We start from the raw sequence: 6,828 nt of genomic DNA, 5'->3' as shown, positions 1-6,828 counted from the left end.
TGAAAATTAAATTCAATAATACATGTAATTCAATGAGCATATGCCTATCATGGAACAAGTACTCTGTAAATTATTTACTGTTACTCTTGGTGTTATTGCTGCTATATTTTGCAGAATCACAATCAACATATAGCATTCAATAAAATATAAATTTACCAGTGATATAAATTATTAATAATTATAGTATTATAGAATTTATTACAATTTAATTTTCAACTCTAGAAAAATACTAAAGCTTATTAATTATAATATGCTCTAATTTGGTTTTCTCTTTAAAATAGCTTTTTTGTTTCCTTTTCTAATAGACTGTAAACTCACTGAAGACAGAGATTGAGTCTCCTTCATTTGATTCAACGAATCTTTATTTATTGCCCGCTATGTGTCAGACATCATTCTAGGCTCAGAAAAATCAGTAATTAACTAAAAAGAAAAAGTTCTTACCTTCATGAAGCTTTTTTTTAGGGTAAAATCTGGCAATAAACAAACAAATAAATATACCATATGTAATATATAGTTAGAGGGATACTCCCAATATCTGAATAGGAACTGGTTCATAATAGGTACTCAATTAATCTGAATTAAATTTAATTTGATTATTTTAATATGTCCTTATAACATGGAAAATATATAGAGGTATGCTGGAGTGAGCTCTTTCCAGCTCAGAAGAGCAGATTGTGTGCATTTCTTCCTAATTCTTTGTTCAGTGACTTAACTTTTGTAACTTTAAATTAGCCTGATAGAAGAGTTTTACACTACAAAAATCAGCAATGCTACAAACTGCCGCTGTTTTTCCAGAGACTCAGTCGTTAAACATTTATCAGCACACTACCTGATCAAGTGTGGAATCTGAATTTTATGTAATTCCGAAAATAAATAACCCTTAGTATATCACATTAATATATTAACATGTTAATATAATAGCACATTAATATATTAATATATTTCAGATAGTAAAATTTACAAATTATGTAACACAATGTTAGTCTGAAGATGATTTAAAAAATATACATATATAAATAGAATTATTTTCTCTCAATAACAAATAACTATCTCTCTCTTATTCAGACCCATGGAAGAAGCAGAATGTAGATAACCCAGAAAATCAACCAACTAATAAATGTTTCCTATTTAATATTAAATATGCCTTTTAAATAAACAATTTCTGTTTTGAATAAGAATTTATTTAGTATGATATTAAGCATTTTATATACTTTAAACATAACACTCTATCTATGGAGGGAAAAGAGAAGCTTCTGGGTGTTAGAAGCAAGCAAATTTGAAATTATTTTCCTATGGAAAATCCCATGAAAATCATTTAGAAAAATATGCAGAGCTACAATGCCCTGGGCTAGAAATTTCCCAGGACCACATGGCTGAGGAGTATAAATTATTAAATCATAATTTTTAAAAAAATGAAAAAAGCTTTAAATTCTGCTACAACATGTGATTTATTTTTTAAATTTTGGTGGCATAATGTATAAAATTTATTTTGTTTTAGATATATATTCATATTAAATATTGAATACAGATTTGTTTCTGAATCAAAAATTTAAGGAAGGAAAACACTTGTGCATCCTTAGTCACCCGGAGATCTCATAGAAGAGGAGTGAGTCTGAGAATTATCAATCTGTTCTCCAAAACAACTTCAAAACTGTATTTCTAGCCTATGCCCCAGCCGAAACATCCAGATTTTATTATATTTAGTTCAATAGTAATAAATGCTTATCATTTATGGAAAACCACCCCTATCCCAGAAACAATTCTTGGCACTTCATATCCTATATCGCCAATGCCCCTCACAACCCTGTCACGAAACCCTAATATTACAAATGAGGAAATTTGTGCTCGGAGACTAAGAATTTCCTCTTAGGTCAAACAACTAGCAAATGATAAACCCAGGAGCCTAAAAAAATGCCCTTCTGGCTCCAAAGCACATGTGAGTTTATTGAACTTATTGGTAATTACCTACTTTTCCTGCTAATCACCCTTAATTTGTTCTATGGCAGTCTTTTTCCTGGGGGAAAGAACATAAACATCAATTTGGCAATGGGGGCAATTATCTCCATAAACACTACCATCCAAAACCAACTCAAAGCAGATTGAATTGGAACCAGAAGTTCTCCCAGCTTCAGTGTGGATGATCTGTTTTGATTAGCTTACAAATGGTACAAATTGTCCTTTTGAGTTAATGCCAGGAGCAAAGTAGAAGTTCTGGCCTTTTTTTTTTTTTCTTCTGCCAAGCAGTTTATACTTCAATTTGTGACAAAATAGTTGTAAGTAAAAAGAGAGTGTCTAGCTAGAACTTCCGTTTCCAGGTCAAATGGCAGTTTCTATTAAAGAAGCCAAAAATCATTTTCAAAGGAAAGACTTTCTACAGTAAACTTTCCCTACAGATAGCATACATGTATCATAAGATTTGAGTTGAAGGGCGCCTGGGTGGCTCAGTCGTTAAGCATCTGCCTTCGGCTCAGGTCATGATCCCAGGGTCCTGGAATCGAGTCCCACATCGGGCTCCCTGCTCAGCGGGAAGCCTGCTCTCCCTCTCCCACTCCCGCTGCTTGTGTTCCTGCTCTCACTGTCTCTGTCAAATAAATAAATAAATAAATAAATAAATAAATAAATAAATAAATAAAATCTTTAACAAAAACAAAAAAAAAAGATTTGAGTTGAAAACAAGCTATTTGAGTCCCTCAAGTAAACCTAAGAAAAAAGAATGCAGGTAAAAATAGTTGTACTGTGAGATAAGAAGTTAAGTACAATCCAGGAATAATGAATTAAAATAAAGAGAAACTATGAATGATGAGGGAGCAGAAGGCAAACTGACAGCAAAGCACAAGCAGACACCCTGCTAACTAACTGCCCCCCCACTCCCCCCCACCTCCCACCTTCACCCCCCAGATATGTGTGAAGTTCCTCAGGCACTCAACTAAGGGAAGGGAAAAAACGAATGGTTAACTAATAGAGATCACCCAGCAAGACAGGAGTCTCCCTCAGTTTACAAATGTCTTAGTGATTTACAAGAAAAAGCATTCTTATCGATAACCTAACTTCCAGAAGGAAACTCCCAACTGTCTTAATGTTAATGCTTTACTAGAGGGAAAAACAACCTTGACAATGGCAAAGCCTCCAGTATCTCCTTGGTCTACTTTAGCATTTGAAAGGTCATTTGAAAACCTCCCTTTTTCCTTACCACCAACTTCCAAGTATATCAACAGTCGTGCCTCACAAGCCCAGTGCAGCAGCTCTTTCTGCCCAGGGGTCCTGTCCCCATGCTTTTATAAAACTTTAATAAAATCACCTTTGTGCACCAAAGACATCTCAAGAATTCCTTCTTGGCTGTCAGCCCAGGACCTCACCCTACATTCAAAACTACATCAAAAACTGTCACAGGACTAGGGCCTAATTTCTTATAAATGTGCCCTTATTTATTCACAACATAAATTTAGGGAGTTCTATGTGACTTAAGGATTGAAACATGCTTGCCAGTCTCTCTTTCTGCCTTCCTTTATTTACCCAAATATTGACAAGCATAGCAGTTAGTTGAAGCATATCAAACTTTTCAATCAGTGGTACATTTCTAAATGTGCTGTGAATCATGTATGCATTCAACATACAGTTTCTGTAAATTTTAAAGTTTTGCTTGTGACATTTAAGCGTTTGATTTATCTGAAATTTATTTTTTTGCATGATATTAAGGGTCCATTGTGCTTTTTTCTTATATGGATACTCAATTTCCTGGAAACATTTATTGAATGGCCTTTTTTCTTCGTTGATCTGAAATACCACTTCTGCTATATATCAGATTTATATAGACACATAGATTGGTTTTCTATTCTTTTCCATTTTTGCCTCAATTGTCAATACTATGCTGTAACAAATTTAAAATATAGCTTTATAGTATTAGATAGCCTTATAATAATAATTTCTGACAGGGCGACTCCCCTCATTTTACTTTTCTCTATTTGTAGGGGCTTGACTATACTTGAGGCTTTGAAACTTCATATTAATTTTAAAATAGGCTTGTCAAGTTTCATGAAAAGAACCTATTACGATTTTGATTGACACGATATTGAATAGGCCAACTTGCAGACAATTGATATTTTTAATATAGTGTGTCTATCCATAAGCATCGTATAGCATTTTATTTATTTATTTTTTATCTATCTATCTATTTATTTATTTATTTTTTTTTTTATGTGTTGTTAGTAACTTTCATTACAGTTTTATGGACTTCTGCACCAAAGTCTTACCCATTTGTTATTTTAGTCCTAGACATATTTTTGTTGTTTTTATAAATATATCCTTTCTCATCTATTTGCTTTTTCTATGTAGAGTATGTGTGTTAGTACATAAAGATACAATTTACTTTTGTATATCAATTTTATATCCCGAACTAGCTAATCTCTCTTGACAATGCTAATAATTTGTAAATATTTGGAGATTTCTATATAGACAATTAACACCTAGGAACAATGACTTATGTATTCCCTTAACTCCAATTATTATAGGGGTTATTACTTTTCTCTTATCTTACTACACCTACTAAGACCTTTAGGAAAATGATAAGGCAGTGGTAGTGGGCACACTTGTTTTGATCTTCAATTTAAAGGAAATTATTTTGCATTCACAAGTGAATCATTGTAAGATTTTCTGGATAACCAGTTTAAAGAGATTCCTCCTATTCCTAGTTTGCCAAGAGTTATCTGGATTCCACAAACTTTGACACATAGAACTTTTATCATTTATTACTGAGTGTATTTCAATTATGTTTCTTTAATTCGTGAGCTATTGATAAATGTGTTAATTTCCACATACATGGGTATCTTTATTCATTTTTTGTTGATTCTAACCAAATTGTATTATCAGAGAGCATGCTATACACATAACAAATTCTTTGAAATTTGTTACAAGTTGCTTTATGACCAAATCTGTGGTCATTTTTCATAAATTACCAATGTGTGTTTGAAAAAAAAAAGTGCCTTCTTTAGTTGTCAAGTATAGTAGTTGTACAGTTTTCTATTGCTCTATAACAAGTTACCATAAATTAGTCACTTAAAACAAAACTCATTTTTTAGCTCATAGTTCTACCTCTGATCAGAAGTCCATGTATGGCTAGGTTCTCTGATCAGTTTTAGATGGCAGGACTGTATTCCTTTTGGAGGCTCTAGGGAAGAGTCTACTTCCCAGCTTATTCAGGATGTTAACCAAATCCAGTTCTTGCAGTTGTAGGACTGAGGTCTCCATCTTTTTGTTGGCTGTCAACAAAGCTGGGGACCACTCTCAGCAACTTGATACCACCCACACACCTTGTCATGCGGCCTCCTCCATATTCAAAGCCAGCAACAGAGAATCTCCTATGCATTCATTCCCTCCCATGGTTCTAATTCCATTCATCAGGATAAAAATTCAGTACCTTTTAAGGACTTTTTTGATTAGATGAGGACCAGCCAGGATAATCTCACTTTCTTAAGGTCAACTATGCCATGTATCAGAACCTACTCACAGGAATGTTGTCCTATCATATTCACAGTCTTGAATTACATGGGACATGTACACTAAAGGTGGGGTGGGAATCTTAGACAACATCTTAGAATTCTGCCAGCCATACTAGGCTATGTGTTATTAGGTCAAGCTTACTAATAATCATTTGGTTGAAACTTTTAATATATTTTTTTTTATACTAATCAATTACTGAGCATGTGTTTAAGTCTTTCACTATGTTGACGGTCTTATCAGTTTCTACTTGTAGTTCTGTCAACTTTTTCTTTATATATTATGTATTCTTGATAAACAAAAACTTTTATTCATATGTAGTAGTTTTATCTTTAGTAATTCTTTCTGTCTTAATGGTCTTTCATATGATAGTAATATAGCAACATTACCTTTATTTGATTAGTATTCACCAGTGTGTCTTTTTCTCTCATTTTACTTTCAAACTTTCTGTGTTCTGAAGTTTTCTTCTTCTTCTTCTTTTTTTTTTTTTAATCCAGTATAGTTAACATAATGTATGCTAGTTTCAGGTGTACAATATAGTGATTCAACAATTCTATACCTTTCTCAGTACTCATTTTGATAAGTGTACTCTTAATCCCCTTTACCTATTTCACCCATTTCCCCCCACCCACCTTCCCTGTAGTAACCATCAGTTTGTTCTCTATAGTTAAGAGCCAGCTTTTGGTTTGTCTCTTTTTTTGTTTGTTTTGTTTCTTAAATCTCACATATGAGTGAAATGATACAGTATTTGTCTTTCTTTGAATGACTCATTTCACTTAGCATTATAGCTAAGCATTATACTCTCTAGATCCATCCATGTTGTTGCAAATAGCAAGATTTTATTATTTCTTTCTTTCTTTTTTTTTAAGATTTTATTTATTTATTTGACAGAGAGAGCCACAGCGAGAGAGGGAACACAAGCAGGGGGAGTGGGAGAGGGAGAAGCAGGCTCCCCACAGAGCAGGGAGCCCGATGTGGGGTTCAATCCCAGGATCCTGGGATCATGACCTAAGCCGAAGGCAGATACTTAATGACTGAGCCACCCAGGCACCCCAAGATTTTATTCTTTCAATGGCTGAGTAATATTCCATTTATATATATATATATATATATATATATATATATATATATATACATATATATATATATATATATATTTCTCACATCTTCTTTATCCATTCATGTATTGATGGACACTTGGGTGGCTTCCATAATTTGGCTGTTGTAAATAATACTGCAATAAATGGGAGTGGGTGCATATATCTTTCAAATTAGTGTTTTTGTATTCTTCGGGTAAATACCCAGTAATGGAATAACTGGATCATATGGTAATTC

This window comes from Zalophus californianus, chromosome 9, assembly GCF_009762305.2.
Source record: "Zalophus californianus isolate mZalCal1 chromosome 9, mZalCal1.pri.v2, whole genome shotgun sequence".
Lineage (NCBI taxonomy): Eukaryota > Metazoa > Chordata > Mammalia > Carnivora > Otariidae > Zalophus > Zalophus californianus.
Note: the sequence above shows the minus strand (reverse complement) of the source record.